This window comes from Toxorhynchites rutilus, chromosome 1 (assembly GCF_029784135.1).
Source record: "Toxorhynchites rutilus septentrionalis strain SRP chromosome 1, ASM2978413v1, whole genome shotgun sequence".
In the NCBI taxonomy this organism is placed as follows: domain Eukaryota; kingdom Metazoa; phylum Arthropoda; class Insecta; order Diptera; family Culicidae; genus Toxorhynchites; species Toxorhynchites rutilus.
Genome location: NC_073744.1, coordinates 175,400,726 through 175,419,969, shown reverse-complemented (window position 1 = coordinate 175,419,969; position 19,244 = coordinate 175,400,726). Strand labels below are relative to the sequence as shown.

Below are 19,244 nucleotides of genomic sequence, written 5' to 3'. Positions count from 1 at the left end.
TGGTGAACACTTGGACTAATATGACAAGTTATCAGCGTTAACATGGAGTCAACGGAAGTCACGCTTTCAAAACTGCGGAAGGTAAAAAAACGCGACAAAAAATAGGACCAATATCTCATTTTAGCTGATTTCGCAATAAATACTGCTATTATTTCTGAAGTAAAGCCGGGTTCAGACGGTGCGAGTAAGCATACGAGTCGGTCTAGTCAGTTACTGCAGTGCAGCTACTCACACCGTGTGAACACATCATGCCAGTTATTGTCATGTGTGATCCGGCGTGCGAGCTACTTCAAAGTTTTTTGAATTTACTCGCACTTGCATGCTTCACAACGTCAAAAACAGAATTTAGCGTTCGAATCAGTGATGCCAAATGTAATGAAATGTCTCTATTTTTAAGATATTTGAAAATATGTGAAGATATTTATAGACTTGAAAATTATTGGAAAAACAAATAAAACCCTCATAGTTTCTAAACGAAATAATTGTTATTTCGTTTTGCACGCTGGCGGGGCACGCTTTCTTTTTGAGATAGTTTTCTTGAGAATCTCTAATATAGAATCATTATCAGATCACAACTTACAAAAAAAAGTATTGTTCTAAGAAACAGAATACATATTCGATTTAAAAAAGTACATTTTCATTCATTATTAAAATTTTTGAAGCGTATTTATTGCACCTGCAAATCGACTATCATTTTCATTTCACAAAATAAATAAAATTAAAAAAAAAAATCTTTTAGACTACCATTTATAACATCACATCCTTTCGGAATTATCTGAGCTATGGATGTTTTCGAGATTCTAAAAAATATCGACAACAATCCCAACGATATTCCAAAACAAAGGCACATCAATGTCATTTCTAATTTAACTCTTGCAGGTACAGCATCCCTCATGACTGTATCTTGGCGTTGTATTCGTGGAGCAATTAAATCCAACAGTTTTTTCACTTGTTCAGGTGTTATTATCAACACTGCTCTGTAATCTCGGGGATCCTCATCGTAGAGTTCCTTCAATATTGTATTTGTTGCTCCTTTTCTTTGCATCTAATTCCTGGCCCGAATCCTTTTCTCTTTCTGCTTTTTCGGATAGTACCTTCAGTTCAAAGAAATTCAGCACAAAGTATGTATTTTTAAACACGATCAGCGTTTGTTTTGCTATAAAATTGTGTGATGATACATTCAACTGAAAACCTAAGATGAAAACTGCCAATAAAGAAGTCGATTTTGGACCAATCATTTGACAAATTCGGACCTGATTGCTGTTTCTGACTATTTGATGGACATTTGAAAAGTCGCCTGGCATCCCTGGTAAACCCGTGCCGTAGTATCTAGTTTCTCGCCAGCAGCTCACACTGTGTGAACGGACAAGGCGAGTCAACCAATTGTCAAGCGAGTCCACCGGGTCAGTAGCTGCTCATTGTCAAGTCAGCTACTAGCAACGTATAAATGGGCCTTAAGTTACTTATCAATGTATCGAATGGTACAACCAGAGATGCCAACCTTCCTGATTTTTCAGAAATTCCCAGATTTTTTGACACGTCCCCTGACATCCTGAGAAACATTTGATTATGCCTGATTTTTCAGAAATCATCCTGATTTTTCCTGGTTTTTGTACTTTTTATTCTATCAGAATGAAAACTATCAGTAGTAAATATGCTGGGTTCCTGTCAAGGTTTTGCTGGTTGGAAATGAGAACTGTAATAATAGTATGATGTGTATATACGAGTAGCCGTAGACTTTTTTTGACGTAGAACTAAGTCTTTCATTAAGAGTGCCAAATCAGAAAACAGGTCACGTTTTTATGAAATAAAGTTAACGTTAATAACTATTTTTGACGTGAACGGATTTTGGCGATTTACATACCAAACGAATCGGAAATTCTCTAAGATTTGTTTGGTATGCTATACATTAAAATCCCATAGTCTATATATGGTATAAATTGATGAAAATTGAAAGCATTTCCATTTCCTCATACATTTGTTCTGTCCGTTTGTGTGCTTTATAGAGATTAATAGATAGAGTTTATTTCGCTTGTTTAGTCACCATGAAAGTAAATGTCGTTCTGGAGTTTTGTATGTGATTGGTTTTTGTTTTCTTCATTAAGGATGACAGCTGCGCTTATCTCGAGCATGTAATGTTTTGCGAGGAATGGATCATCAAAAAATTATCGTCAAATGATTCTACAATAAAAAAAACATTTCAGGACGACCAAACTGGTAGAATGGTTATCTCAAAATTTTCGTATAAAATAATATACGCGGTTAAAAACAAGCGACTTGAATTAAACTACAGCGTAGTTCTACGTCAACAATGCGATCGTGTCTTGAACACAACCTCCTACATTTTTTAATTCGTTTATTTTTACAGGCTCAGATACATAAGTTTTAATGAGCCGAATTCATAAAATATTTTTATAACTAGATATAAACAATTTTCTCAATTCTATGGATTGTAAGGTAGAAGAAAACCGCTCACTCGCGGTCGACTCGAGTTTAGACATTTTTTTCAGGAAAAGGATGGAATATAAGTTTATTGCAAAGCCTTATTGATGAAGAGATACGTATCAGAGTGTAATATTACTTGAAAGAAACTTTTCGATTTCAAAGCCAATATGATAACATGTTATACAACATTTGTTCGTCAGAGTCAAAGTAGAATCAACTTTAATGGTGAAACTATAATAAATATATATGTGATCGAATCAAATAACTTCAACATAAAAAAAATTCAACAATTCACCCACTGTTGATAAATTATTGAATTGTCTTCCAAAACATTCCTCATTTGATGAGTAAAGGTTCATCTCAAAGTATGGAACATTTCAAAGAAATTCTGAATATCGATTTCTCTGCAAAAATCAACATCAAGCAAAGTGATAATGAAGAGCAAAAAATTGACGAGTAAAAAATCTCTGTAAAATTCTTTTAATGGCAAAACCTTCAACTCTATGGCCAGCATAAAAATATCTTGAACAGTTAGTTTTAGCATGCTCTGGGAGGGCAAGATTCTTGAGCTGCGAGAAAAATAACGAAAGATTGTAGAATAAAATAATAAAATATCATAAAAATAAAAATTAATAAAGTTGAACGTAGAATAAAATTGTATAAATGTAACTGTCCCTATAAAAAATATGTTTTTGTTTTCTCAAAAATCGTTACGAACTTTCCGGACAACCCAATATGAGCTATCCTGATTTCTCCCTGATTTTTGAAAATAATAGTTGGCAACCCTGGGTACAACATCTCTATAACATTCAAACCTGCGGTATTGAACTGTAATTTCAGAAATAATTCAAAAGAAAATGGATTTGTGCTATCGCTACACGGAACGAAAACGATGGTCAGACGAAACATGAAGACTTGAATTTCATTTCGGATTCGACTCTGAGTCTGCTTTCCTGCCAAAACACACAAAACCTTCAATCATGGAGGAGAACATAACATGGTCTGGGATGTTTCTTCTGGTACGGAGTTTGTTTAATTTTCTGGATGAAGGAGTTAAAGATAATCATAAATCTCATCCTGTGCAAAATCAGTTTCAGGATCGTGGAATTGATTTTATGCGATGGCCAACCTAGTCCCCGATCTAAATATGATAAGAAAAAGTCACAGGAGATTTGTGTCCGAGACCCGACCGCATAGTTGACGAAGGATTCCGTTAGACTATCTGTTGCATGTTGATTTTGGATATGCTTAAAAATTACAACGTTAGGGGCTTTGATAATGATTTAGTGGCCCTGAAAAAGGCCGTTTTGTCGGTTTTTGGATATTGATCGTTCACTCCACCAGTGTTTACAACCGAGTGATGAAGACAGGATGGATGGTGATAAGTCGTTGAATGGTGCGTATCACGATAGAAGATGCCAAAGTGGAATGAGATATGATGAAAGCCGCCCTCTGTGGCCCAGGACGAGATGGTTCCTGTGTTCTGTATGGATGAAATTGTGCGTCAGAAATAATAAAAAAAACTCACCAATGTGCTACCAGATAATTAGTGTTATCGAACACAATTATCAATGGTTCTCACTAATTTAATTTAATTACATTTCTTTCTGAGTGTTGATTCAACCCATTCCTATTATCGCTTTGAACCCAACGGAACACGCTGCTATATGCCTCAATGCAAATTTCAATTGGACTAACAGCACCTAATACGATACGTAGAGCATATGGGAAATCAAACTTTCAAATATTCCTTCTTTTTTCCAATTTTTCACGTCGCCTGAACTTTCCGTGGGTGAAAATTATCTTGGCAGCACTGCACTGTGAAGATTAACTGTCAAGTTGATAAACAAAGCGGTGTGTAATTGTTAACAGATCGACAAATTCTGCTGTGTTATAATTATTTGACTTTTAAAATTATCAACCTCAGATTTTAGGTTTTTTTCTCGGATTTTAGTATTTTTTCATTGTCAAACCCCTAAGCAACCGACGTGACATAACACTAGTAACATAAAAATGTTAGTTAATGTTTACAGTAGTGACTTGTAGCAGACAATAATTGATTCTGTTGGCTGAAACGTTCTCACTAAGAAGTTAGTGAAGCATTTGGCATACACAATTCGGATTTAGTTGCAGACCACTTTTATCAACAACAAACAAAGCAAGGAAAATCTTCTCACTGCGGAAAATCATTAGAGCTGGAATGTTTCAAAATACAGAACGGTGTCGTTCTGCGATGAATCCAAATTCAATTTGTTTGATTCCGATGGCATGAAGCGGGTTAGACGACCAATTGGTATAATCCGCGGTGTTACCGCCTTATAAAGTCGAGGTACAATGCTCGACTCCATGTTGCGATAGTGGTCATTGATAGTTTATTCAGTTAGAATATAAAATCAATGAGGTACATATCGAGGTGGAGCAGTAGGCAAAGTATATATGTATTGACAAGCAAAATATCGTGTTGTAATTATTTGCATTCAATATGGAATGTATATGGAAGAAACAAAACCATGTTGAAAGTACTCACGGTTGCATGATTATTTGAGCCAAGATTAGCATGAAATCATTCCACTGTTTGTATTTTAACAGATGACAATTGTATCGTGGCTTATTTCGATTATTTATGTGGTGAAAAGGTCCAGAGAGCAGTCGTATGCTTAGTTCTCGTAATCAGTAACTTTTTCGGTGAAATGTTAATTAGTTGGAGATTATTCTCTCACAACATACACACTGACACTGAGAGCCTTCGAAACATCATCTTCATAACGTTAAAATAATCAAATTTCGTTTGTTTCTATTATCGTGGGCAGTGAAAATGGTACATGGGGATATCACTTTCATCCAGCGCATACTATGTCGCTTGAAACTCTACCATCTTCATTACCTTTTTTCCAGGACATTGATACAAAAACAAGGAAAATACTGTAATAGAGAGATTATGATAGAGAAGGAGAGAGTAGTATAGAGTAAGAGAGGAGAAGAAGTCTAGAGAGAAAAAAAACGTAGAGACAAAGAGAGTCTAAAATAACAAAAGAGAGAAAAAGAGAAGAAGAGATATGATAAGAGAATAAAACAGCAACAGACTGAAAAACCACATTCAAAGGAAAATCTTATCTCTCGAGGCGTTGGTTTCCAAATAGCCTTTATTTGGGAAACTTATGATGATCTCTTAGCTTTAGCCTTAGGGGTTGACTGCTTGCTGGCTTGATTGAGCCTGGAATTATGCCTTTATTAAGGCTATTAATTGCTCGCTAGCTAGCGCGATAGCAGAATAGGGATTGTGATTGTGTGCTGAACTAGAGAGGCTATGAATGAAAATAAATTCATTCGACTTTATAACAATGGAATATAAATCACACAAACGTGAAATCATCAGCAGAAAACCAAACGGTAAATGCATATTTTATAGCTTGTTTTTCCTAAAGGATTGCAGGTGCTAGGCAAACACGCTAAATAATTTAATGCTTTGCAATTTCATATTAGACCCTGTCGAACATAGTCCAAAATGGCGTTGAAACATTGAAGAAGGCATATTGAGCTTTTTAGATTAACTTTCAACCTTCATGAAGGCTGTTGACCGCTCGATGGCTGACGCGAGGCTAGAAGGAAAATTCTTCATCATTATATTATCGAGAGTTCGAACTTCCAATTTAACTCGACTTTAGCTTTTGAACAGCCAATAGGCGTCGTGTACAAATTGCGCACCGTGACAACCGGAGAGGGAGGTGTGGGTTATGGGTTTATGGTTAAAATTTCGTTAGTAGCGTTACAGTTTCAAAAGGGGGGAGGGGGAATTTTTGTGTTACGTAATTTGCACGGCGCCTGTTAATTGCACATAACGTTTCCAAAATATAAAATTACAAATGAAAAATTACATCTCTCAATACTCTCGCCAATTGCAATTGCAATAAGCAAGAAAGAATTGAAGAAAAAGAGAAAGTAAAACAAAAAAATGCTTCGAAAATAGCCGTTGAAGATTGATTCAATTAGAATGTAGAATCAAGTAACCCTTTTTTTTCGTTGACCCTAAAACGATGGATGAACATGGTTTTGTATTAGGTGTACCGGTAAGTTTCTTCGGTTTTACATCAGATGGCGTAACTTGATTATTATTCTAGTGAATCAAATTTCCTGACATTCATTGGGAAGCTGCTGTCATCGCGCGTCTTTTTCATAAATATGTCAAAAAGTTGAAGCGTGAACAACATAGTTTTTTGCCACTTCGAATATGTCAAATTTCGTACCAACGAGAGTGTTTGTGCGGGGAGTGTTACTTCATTACTTCAATATGAAGAAAAAAGTTGCGGAAAGTTGTCGCATTTTGGTGAAAGTTTATGATGACCATGCCCCAACTGAATGAACGTGTCAGACGTGGTTTGACCGGTTTAAAAATGGCAATTTTGACTTGGAAGACGAAGAACGTTCCGGACTGCTAAAAAAGTTTGAAGATGAAGAATTGGGAGCTTTATTCGATTAAGATCCGTCACAAACGCAACAAGAACTTGCAGATACACTTGGAGTAGCTCAGCAAACTATATCCGATCGTTTAAAAGCAATGGGAATGATCCGAAAGATAGGACATTGTGTGCCGTATAAATTGAAGCCACGAGACGTCGAACGCCGTTTTTTCACGTGCGAACAACTGCTCGAACGGGATAGAAGAATCGTTACTGGCAATGGAAAATGGGTCCATTACGACAATCCTAGATGTCGGGCAAAGTATGGATACTCCGGCCATACATCAACATCGACGCCCGCGCGGAATATTCACGGCCAGAAGATTATGTTGTCTATCTGGTGGGACCAGCTGGGTGTGGTGTACTACGAGCTGCTAAAACCGAATGAAACCATTACGGGGGAGCTCTACCGACGACAATTGATACGTTTGAGCCGTGCACTGAAGGAAAAACAGCCACAATACGAGCCAAGGCACGATAAAGTTATTTTACAGCACGACAATGCTTGGCCGCATGTCGCGAAACCGATCAAAACATACTTGGAAACGCTGAAATGGGAGGTCCTATCCCGCTCGCCGTGTTCTCCAGACATTGCTCCGAACGATTACTACCTTTTTCGATCGATATTGTTATGTCCTATGTCCTGGCTGACCAGCACTTCCCCAATTTTGATTATGTCAAAAATTGGATCGATTCGGTGTTAGCCGACAAACCGGCGGATTATTTCCGTAAAGGGATCCGTGAATAATCGCTGCAAAAAACGACTGCAACAGAAACAACCACTCAGAAAAAGTGTAGGTATTGTATTTCAAAACGAAGACTACACGGGCAAACGTAACGCCCCGGGCAAACGTGTTCTGTTCGACGCTCACTAAGAGCCCCCGCATACTACAGACTATCTGTCAACCAACAGTTTGGTCGGTTCGGCCTTCTGGTGCAAAAACCGACCCAACTGAATCGGCGTAATCTGCGCACATGCATACCTCTCCGTACTGATTAAGAAGCCGACCAAACATCGGTCGGCAAATCAGTCTGCGGTCTGCGGGGGCTCTAAAGCTCGGTCGGACATTGCTAAAGGAGCGTATCCTATGTTTCAAAATAACCGGGCAATCAGTGGAACACAGGTTTGCGTGCGAGACACCGCCGCCTCTGACGACGGGTCGGCGATGGACTCGGATCGCATCATCTTGGCGGCTTGGGACGCCTCGATTCCTTATCCTCGTTAAATGGGGACTTCGTCCTCGTTACATTGACCTCAGAATAAATTTCGAAAAACGAAAACGAAAGTATAAATTTATAATAGAAAAGTGAGGCATTTATACACATGATGTTTCACCCGCGCCACAATATTTCTAGCTTACTACGCTTTTTCTAAGCGGTGGTTTCTGTTGCAGTTATATACTTCGGCGAAAACCCTTAAGCAGAGAAGAGAATTGGAACTTGAGAGAAAAAAGTAGCAACGATTTGTGGTAAGAAAACAGTGAAAAAATTGACAGATGGTTTACGCTCTAAAATTTTATCAGAATGTTGAGACGTCTTTAAAACGGTGGGAGATATACATAAAGAGGGAAGTCCGTATATAATGTTATTAATGTTAGCTTCATCATGATTAACACAGCGAATGGAATAGAAATAACGAACTGAACGTAAAATAAAATATTCAAACCACTGAGAACAAAACTGACTAGGGCTATAAATAAATCAATGCGGTTTATTGTATTTACATACCATTGAAACTTTCACGCTGAAAGAGCTGTGGACAAATATTATAACGCATTTTTATCGGTTTATGTATAACGTCGTTACTATTTGCATTATTCAAATCAATGTGTCATCATTTACAAATAATTTTACAAATAAAGCTTCACCTGAGCATTGGAAAAGAAAAATCAAAACGTGGTAATAGCATCAGTTGTGAAAAAAAATCTATTTTTTTCAGTTTCGAACACACTCCGTAAAAAGTCATTTTTATTTCTGAAAATACGCTTTGTTGGTTGTGATATTGTATCTAGAATTTATTAGGTTATGAAACATTAGCATCAATTAGTTTCTAGTTATCAGTTTTTTAAGTTGCCGACGAAATAAATACCAATCTATATTGCTTTTAGTGTTCACATATGTGATATTGACAATGAAAACATTATAATTGGTATGCAGTAGTATTTCAGGTTTGTCGAAATCACAAAAATGGGAAAGAAAATATGTGCTGTTGAAAACTGTGAATGTTTCAATGGTATGTAAGTACGATAAACCGCATTAATTTATTTATAGCCCTAGTCAATTTTGTTCTCAATGGTTTGAATTCTGTGGAATAAAGAGTTCAGAAAAAATTAAGAGTAATGTAAGTAAATATAAGTAATCAGCCATTCCATACAAAACCGATATAGTTGTTCTCAGATTTTCGTCAAAAGTGGTAATTTTGTTCTTTATCGTAAACCATTAGATCCATATTTTTATTTTTATTTTTTTATTAGGGTTCATAACTTTTAAACAACTGAAGATGATCGACATATCAAATTGAAGCCAATGGGCTAGTCTTTTATTTAAAAATATTGAACTTGCAAAAAATGAATTTTATTTTCGTAATTATTGATTGTATTCGTTTTTTATTGTTTTCATGGCTTTCACTAGACAGCGCTATATTAAAAAAAATAGTCTAAAACTGGGGATTTTTTACCTACATATCTAGATATCAGAGAGGTTTTTTTTCTGATATGATTTTTTAAATTTAACCGGTGGTCCGAAAAATCATGGTCCTATCAAACCTTTTTATCCAAAAATGACTTTTTGTGGAAAATCATAACATTTGAACTACTTAACCGATTCAAATGATCAACATATTAAATTGAATCCAATTTGAAAAATATCACAATTGCGGGAAGATTGGAGTCTGGTCGCATAGATTTAGTCTATAGTCACATACGAATTTTGAACAAAGGTTCAAAACATGTTAAATTTGCAAGATAATAACTCAAAAAAGAAAAATAACACCTCTCTGATTTTGGGATATATTATGTAAAAAAAAACTCGGCTTTCCAGAAAAAATATTTTCAATTCATTTATTTTTCGGACCGCTGTGAAATGGAATGGCACCCTAACAAAAAAAAATACTGGTCTAATGTTTTGCGATCAACAGCAAAATTACAACTTTTAACGTAAATCTGAGAACCACTAAAGGGTGTGTCACATCAAATTGCATCACGGAAAAAACGCTGTAGAAATTTAATTTTTAGGAATTATATCTTCAGCTTTCGCTTTAAAATCAGATAAGAGTGTATAGATCACGTTGGCCATGCTTCACTGTCAATTTTTCGTAAATTTGGAAAAATGTCGTCGAACGAAAGAGAGCGTCGTGAATTAATCCTGTGCACTCATTTCGAGAATCCGGAGTTGTCACATCGGGACATCGGTAAGATGCTGGGAATCGTCCAATCCACGGTCAGCAGAATACTAAAACGATACTTCGAGAACCTAACCATCGACCGGAAGGTGAAGAACGGCAAAAATGGATGCTCCGTCAGTGAAAAAGATCACAAGCGCGTAGTTAAGCAGTTTAGACGTGATCCGAGAAGTTCGGTCCGGGATGTCGCCAATAAGCTGAATTTGTCAAGTTCATTCATCCAGCGGACCAAGCAGCGGGAGGGCCTGCGTACATACAAGGTTCAGAAGGCTCCTAACCGCGATGAAAGGCAAAACATGGTGGGGAAGACGCGAGCCCGGAAGCTGTACACCGAAATGCTGACGAAGCCGCATTGCCTGGTAATGGACGACGAAACCTACGTCAAAGCGGACTTTCGTCAGCTGCCGGGCCTGTTGTTCTTCTCCGCAGAGGACAAATTCAGCGTTCCGGAGGAGATTCGCAAGCAGAAACTATCCAAGTTTGCCAAAAAGTACATGGTGTGGCAAGCGATCTGCTCTTGCGGAAAACGGAGCGCCCCCTTCGTGATGACCGGCACGGTAAACGGGCAGGTTTACCTTAAGGAGTGCCTACAGAAGCGCTTACTACCACTATTGAAGCAGCACGAGGGCCCGACCATCTTCTGGCCGGATCTCGCTTCGTGCCACTATTCAAAGGACGTGTTGGAGTGGTACGAAGCCAACGGGGTCACCTTCGTGCCAAAGGAAATGAACCCGCCCAACGCGCCGGAGCTTCGCCCAATAGAGAAATATTGGGCGATTATGAAGCAGGTCCTCCGGAAGAACCCAAAAGTTGTCAAATCGGAGGCGGACTTCAAGAGAAAATGGCTTTCTGTTCAAAAAAAAACTACAACCTGACGTTGTACAGAACCTTATGGACGGGGTAAAGAGGAAGGTACGACGAGCATACGGGCTTGGGCTCGAAGTATGAAAAATGGAAAATGCCAAAAGTTGTTTAATAGTTTTTATTTTACTGTCTAAAATTTTCAAAAGGATCGGTCTACTGGGCGAATTTCTACAGCGTTTTTTCCGTGATGCAATTTGATGTGACACACCCTTTATACCGGTTTGGCATGGAATGGCTGTAATAATATAATCTATATATATAAAAATGGATTTCTGTCTGTCTGTCTGATTCTTATGCACTCGAAAATTACTGAACCGATCGAGATGAAAATTGGTATGTAGGGGTTTTTGGGGTCGGGGAAGGTTCTTATGATAGTTCAAGACCGGCATACAAATGAAAAACAAATTTCTGCATTATTCAAAAAATTAATCAAACAAAAGAAACCAAATTTGGAATGTGGAGGTTATGGGGAGCAATAAATTTGTCTATGGTTGTTAGACACTCCTCCCCCCTCTCTAAGGGGGGGGGGCTGCCATTTAAATGAAATACAAATTTCTGCATAACTCAAGAACTAATCAAGCAAATCGAGCCAAATTTGGCATTTGAGAGATTTAAGGGTCAAGAAGCGTTTCTATGGTAAATAGATACTCCTCTTCCCTCTCTTAGGGGGGGCTGCCATACAAATGAAACACAAATTTCGGCATAACTCGAGAATCAATCAAGCAAACGAACCAAATTTGGCATTTGGAGGTTTTAGGATGCAATAAATGTTTATATGTTGGATAGATACTCCTCCCTCTTTCTAAGAGGGGGGGGGAGGACTTCCATACATATAAAACACAACTTTCTTTATAAATTGAGAGTAAATCAAGCAAACGAACCCAAATTTGGCAAGTGGAGGTTTTAAGGTGCAATAAATACTTCCATGGTGGATAGATACTCCTCCCACCTCTCTAGGGGGGAGAGCTGCCATACAAATGAAACACAAATTTCTGCATAACTCGAAAACTAATCAAGCAAATGGAGCCAAATTTGGCATGTGAAGGTTTTAGAGGGCACGAATCGTTTCTATGGTGTATAGACACTCCTCCTCCCTCTCTAAGGGGTGAAGAAACTGCATACAAATGAAGTATTAATTTCTGCATAATTCAAAAACTAATTTAGCAAACGGAACCAAATTTGACATGTTGAGAATTTAGAGGCAGCAATTGTTTCTATGATAGTTTGAAAATCCTCCCCTCTCTCTGAAGGGGAGAGGGGCTGAATAACTCGAGAACTAATCAAGCAAATGGAATCAAACTTGGCATAACAAGTTTTTAGGGATCGATAAATGTTTCTATGGTGGTTTGACACTCGCATAACTCGGAAATCAATCAAGCAAACGGAACCAAATTTGGTATGTGGAGGTTTTAGAGAGCACGAAATGTTTCTATAATGGTATGACACCCTTCTCTCCTCTGGAATGGAGAGGCGGTGCCATAAATATGTTACACATATTTCAACCAAACATGACAATTAAAAATTGATCGTAAGAAAGAAAACGTGAATGTTTGGAGGTGTTGATAACAAATAATAAATTTTGAGCGGAACGAAGTTTGCCGAGTCAGCTAGTAATAATATAATATAAGTATGATTAACTTCCCTGAATAGTGTATGTAATATGATTCACTTTATATATTTATATAAATATATATTTTTTAAATGAAAACATTTGTCAAACAAACTGCAAAACTAAAACAATTTATATTGCGCTTTTATTTTTCAAGTTTAACATTCAAAGGCCCTTCAATGAAGATGGCATTGAAAAAGCAGAGAAAAATGACATACAATTAAGATGGATGATTGCTTTTTGATTGGCGCGTGCTCCACTCAAACTAGCAAATCACCAAATGAAAAGCACTCCAACTTAAAAAATGCCAATAAGTGAATGTGTACTGTATGTTTATTTATAGTTTTTCAAACATTTTTTCATATATCACCATCCGAAGTGGAATGTTTTCTTTATATATAACTAGCTGACCCGGCAAACTTCGTCCCGCCCAAAATTTGTTCTTGTTAACAATACCTTCAAACATTCTCGTTCTTACTAAGCGCAAGTTCTTGAGTCCAATCGCAGAACTGTTCATTGATTGATCTTCTAATCGACCCCGTTGAATTTACCTTTTACTAAAAAAATCTTAGTACTTCTACCAAAACTCATTATTATATTATCAGATTATTTTCAGACACAATTCTCGTTCAAGATTTTCCAACCACTTGCTAATGACATGTTTCTCCGTTACATGGAATAAATGTTTGATACAGAAAATATGATAGAATAACGACAGACCCCTTCCCTCTTCTCCCCTTAGAGAGGAGGGAGGAGTGTTCATTTACCATAGAAACCTTTCGTGCCCCCTAAAATCTTCACATGCCAAATTTAGCTCCATTTGCTTGATTAGTTTTCGAGTTTTGCAGAAACTTGTGGTTCATTTGTATGGCAGCACACACCACCACACCCCCCCCCTCCCTTAGAGTGCCGAACTACCTTAGAAATGTTTCTTTACCAGAGGTTTTACCACATGTCAAATTTAGTTCCGTTTGCTTGATTAGTTCTTGAATTATGCTGAAATGTTCGTATGGCAGCCCTCCTCCCCCCTCAGAGAGGCGAGAGGAGGGCTGTCATACAAATACCTGTTCGTCATAGAAACGTTTTGTGTCCCCTAAAACTTTCGCATGCCAAATTTGGTATTTTCTTAATTAGTCAGTGGCTGGAGTGTCTAACCACCGTGAAAACATGTATTGCGCTCTAAAACCTCCATATACCTAATTTGGTTTCGTCTGCTTGATTAATTCTCGAGTAATGTAGAAATTTGTTTTTCATTTGTATGACCTAAGACGGTGGGAGGAGTATCTCATAGAAACATCTTTGAATCCTAAAACCTCCATATGCCTAATTTGGTTTCATTTGCTTGATTAATTCTCGAGTTGTGCAGAAATTTGTGTTTCATTTGTATGGCCGCCTTCCCTTAGAGAGGGGAGTGGAGTGTCTAACCTGCGTGAAAACATTTATTGCATCCTAAAACCTCCATATTCCAAATTTGGTTTCATTACTTGATTAATTCTCGATTAATACAAAAAATTATGTTCCAGTTGCATGGCAGCTCCCCATAAGAGAGGGGGAAGGAGTATGTTACCATCATAAAAACATTTATTGCACCCTAAAAACCTCCATATGCCAAATTTGGTTTCGTTTGCTTGAATAATTCTCGAGTATCGCAGAAATTTGTGCTTCGTTTGTATGGCAGCTCCCTTAGAGAGGGGGAGGGGTCTCAAACTATCATGAAAACCTTCTCCGGCCCCAAAATTTTCATATCGATCGGTTCAATAGTTTCCGAGTCTATAAGAATCAGACAGACAGACAAAAATCCATTTATATATATATATATATATATATATATATATATATATATATATATATATATATATATATATATATATATATATATATATATATATATATATAGATAGAAGAAGATAAAGATATTTCGTTAGCGCAAACATCTAATGGACTAACAACGCTTGTCATTTTGTAATTGTACAACATAAGGGAATTTAATTTTCCGAATTTTCCCTTTTTCCTTCAGACTTTTCCGAAAATTGTCAATTGTCATGTTTTATTGGAATATTTTTGGTTAATGTATGTGTAACATTTTTATAGGACCCCCTCTCCATTTCAGAGGAGGGAGTGGTGTCATATCATCATAGAAACATTTATTATACCAAAAAAACCCTCACATACCAAATTCTGCTTGATTAGTTCTCGAGTTATGCAGAAGTTTGTGTTTCGTTTGTATGGCAGTCCCCCTTAGAGAGGGGAAGGAGTGTATTCATAATAGAAACGTTTCGTGCCCCCTAAAACCTTCACATGCCAAATTTGGCTCCATTTACTTGATTAGTTTTCGAGTTATACAGAAATTAGTCATTCATTTGTATGGCCATAGAAACATTTATTGCATCCTAAAATCTCCATATAACTAATTTGGTTTCATTAGCTTGGTTAATTCTCGAGTAATGCAGAAATTTGTGTTTCATTTGTATGGCAGCCCCCACTTAAAGAGGGGGAGAAGTGCCCAACCACCATAGAAACATTTTTTGCACCATAAAACCGCCATATGCCTAATTTGGTTTAATTCGCTTGATTAATTTTCGAGCAATGAAGAAATTTATGTTTCATTTGTATGGCAGCCCCACCTCAGAGAGGGGAAAGGGGTATCAAACTATCACGAAAACCTTCCCCGGCCCCAAGAACCCAATTATAAAAATACCAATTTTTATGTCGATCGGTTCAGTAGTTTTCGAGTCCATAAGAATCAGACAGACAGACAGACAGAAATCCATTTTTATATATATAGATTAAATTTTATCATATTATATTTTTGTAATTTTACATATCTTACAATCGAAAACACTTTTTGTCGTTTTGAGGTAGGTTTTCTAAATTACTACTAGGCATGTTTACGGATTCATAGGAGAATAGGATTCCATTTGGTACGTCGACCCTCGAAATAAGCTCAATGGTTTGAAAGTTAAGAATTTTAAAAAACATATATAACTAATGATTTCTTCCAGAATTTCATAGCTTTTCAACCATTGAACCGAATTCAAAAATCGACATATCAAATGAAATCTTATTCATCTATGAATCAAAAATTTAGGACTACAGAAAAACTTAATTTGAGGGGCTTAGAATGCAAGGGGTGTAAGTGACTTGATCGATTTCTCTTCATCAACATTTTCTTTAGTTAGTAACTCAATTGCACAAACGTTCCAATTTAAGTTTGCTATAGAATCTGATAGGTGAGGTTCTGACCCATCTTCCACATTGTTAAATACAGCTGGGAATGTATTTGCAGCTAAGCTATGACCAAAAGAGAGAGTTGATGTAGAGAAATTGATCAAATCACTTACACTCCTTTCATTCTAAGCCCCTCAATTATAAAGCTGAGAAAATAAGCTACTTAATTTTCCACAATTTCTATCTCATCGCAATTTTAAACCTCTCAAATTGAACTGTCAAAATGATAGGACAAAGAACGAAAAGCAGGAAAAATTGACAAATAATGGGGGTAAATGATGAAGCAAAGGTAATCGTGGATTTTTAATAACCATATCAGGAAAAATATTGAAACAACACATTCCTTTTTTGATTTCTCTTTCACATTTTAATAAAATTGCACTGAATAGTTATAATAGATTTCGATTTCAAGACAGCTAGAAATCGATACACTCTCAAATCAAGTATGCATGAAAAAAATATATTCTTAATGTAAAAAAATTATATTCTTAAAGTAAAATTATATTCTTAATGTAAAAAAATTATATTCTTAATGTAAAAATTGAAATGTGGACACTTTTTAGTCAGTGAATTGTGTGGAGTTCCACTGCTGTGCTTTAAACCTCAACCATATGTTCCAACAGGAATTATGTTTCCTGGCAGCACCTGTTCCACTTCTGCGGCGTGACATTTGACTCCTGCTGCACCTCCTCTTCTAGGGTTGGTTGGGTCAAAATAACCGTAAAAAAGGTTACCTGCCCCTGCCACGGGAAAACGAGCGTGAAATGAGCGAGATCCGAGAGCTCCTGCCCCTGTAATGCGTTCTGCCGTTCGCCTGCCGTCCTTTCGGCCACAGAAAGCCATTAGCCGCCTCTAGCAGCGCGCCTAATGCCTGGCAACTTTCTCCTTTGACCTTCGCACAGGTTGTTGGTAAGGTGTGGAAAAAGAGAATGTCAGAAGAAGATGAGAGAGAGAGAGAAAGAAACACAACCAAATGAAAACACCACTTTTCTAAAGGGTGTGTCACATCAAATTGCATCACGGAAAAAACGCTGTAGAAATTCGCCCAGTAGACCGATCCTTTTGAAAATTTTAGACAGTAAAATAAAAACTATTAAACAACTTTTGGCATTTTCTTTTTATTCATACGTCGAGCCCAAGCCCGTAAGCTCGCACCTTCCTCTTTACCCCGTCCATAAGGTTCTGTACAACGTCAGGTTGTTGTTTTTTTTAACAGAAATTTATTTTCTCTTGAAGTCCGCCTCCGATTTGACAACTTTTGGGTTCTTCCGGAGGACCTGCTTCATAATCGCCCAATATTTCTCTATTGGGCGAAGCTCCGGCGCGTTGGGCGGGTTCATTTCCTTTGGCACGAAGGTGACCCCGTTGGCTTCGTACCACTCCAACACGTCCTTTGAATAGTGGCACGAAGCGAGATCCGGCCAGAAGATGGTCGGGCCCTCGTGCTGCTTCAATAGTGGTAGTAAGCGCTTCTGTAGGCACTCCTTAAGGTAAATCTGCCCGTTTACCGTGCCGGCCATCACGAAGGGGGCCGTTTTTCACCTTCCGGTCGATGGTTAGGTTCTCGAAGTATCGTTTTAGTACTCTGCTGACCGTGGATTGGACGATTCCCAGCATCTTACCGATGTCCCGATGTGACAACTCCGGATTCTCGAAATGAGTGCACAGGATTAATTCACGACGCTCTTTTTCGTTCGACGACATTTTTCCAAATTTACGGAAAATTGACAGTGAAGCATGGTCAACGTGATCTATACACTCTTATCTGATTATAAGCGAAAGCTGAAGATATAATTCCTAAAAATTAAATTTCTACAGCGTTTTTTCCGTGATGCAATTTGATGTGACACACCCTTTAGATACCAAAGAATCATCATCGGTGAACGATGCGTGAAGACGGGAAGAGGACGAGGTGTAATCATATGCGGGTGGCTACCAGATATAGAGAACGAATGAAAGTGAGATTCCAGGAAGGAATAGGCCAATGACAGCTCAGATCAAATGACAGACGAGTTGCGCACCAGATTGGAAATGTCAAAAGTCACTGCAGTGATTTCAACGAACGACAAGTCGGAAACGCTCTCAAATGTTTATTTGCCCAGTCAAAGGGGACAGTAATAATAAAACGCCATAAGTTGAAATATTTTTCAAAACATAAAAACACGGCGCCACCGCTCATTATGACGAAACCCGCTCAGTTTCCCATTCGACCCCATTAAAGACCGATCCGCGTGATCCGGCTCTAGAGCGCATAATTTGCCTTAATAATTTTAACCAATTTTGAGAGTTCATACGGGTGAAAGTGGACCACGCCAGCATAGAGCCAGAAGATCTTTACCAGATTCGATCCGAAAACAACTCAAGAAAAAAATCAACCAAAATAAATAACCGATAACTAACGATTTTAGGAAGTCTTATGCTAAGCAACGAGGCTGTAAAAGTTGGGGAGAGCAAAATTAGCGTACAGTTTTTATCTTTTTCTCTGTTCGGGTCCATTTTTTTACGGGGGGAACGATAAAACTATTCGCTCCGCGCGCTCACAGCCGGAGGTCGAGCCGGTTATTCAGCTAGCTAGCTAGTTGGCTAGCTGGCGTTGTTATTGTTCTCTGCTCCGGAGCTCTGATGAAACGCTGAAAATAACACAAGACAATACTTTCGGGTGTGAAACCGGTTTCGGCGAAATGAGCTGAGAAAATAACAATATCAAGAGACTATTATCGCGATGCCGCGCGGTCACAGCGGTGCTGCCGCCGCTGAATACGAAATTGACGACGGTGTTGTTGTTGACGATGATGGAGGATTTCCATTGACTTTGGAGAGGTTGGAACTGGATGACACCAATATTCGCCGGAATTTCACCCCCCCCCCCCCATGGTCAGTGATTGAATGGATTGGTTCCACATTTACAGATTTAGTGTGAATCTGCGTAACAAATCTGGCCGTAAAGGTATTATTTTACACCGAAATTTGACGGGTGCTGATTAATTTATGTAATAGGTGTACCAGTAAGTTTCTATTTTTTTCAGAAATTAATGCTTTATTCTGCAAAAATAATTACAAATTTAATTTAACCACGAATCGATTCAATTTTTGACTTCATCGACATCGGAGAAGTGCTGGTCAACCAGGACATGTTGCATCGATCGAAAAAGGTAGTAATCGGACGGAGCAATGTCTGGAGAATACGGCGGGTGGGATAGAACCTTCCATTTCAGCCTTTCCAAGTATGTTTTGACCGGTT

General features: G+C 37.9%; 1 protein-coding gene across 3 annotated transcripts in view; it reads right to left on the bottom strand.

Annotated features, from left to right (window-relative positions):
• The window catches only part of LOC129763158 (low-density lipoprotein receptor-related protein 2), a 166,508-nt gene that overhangs the window by 99,445 nt on the left and 47,819 nt on the right, over positions 1-19,244 (bottom strand). The gene's annotated exons all lie outside the window — the stretch shown is intronic.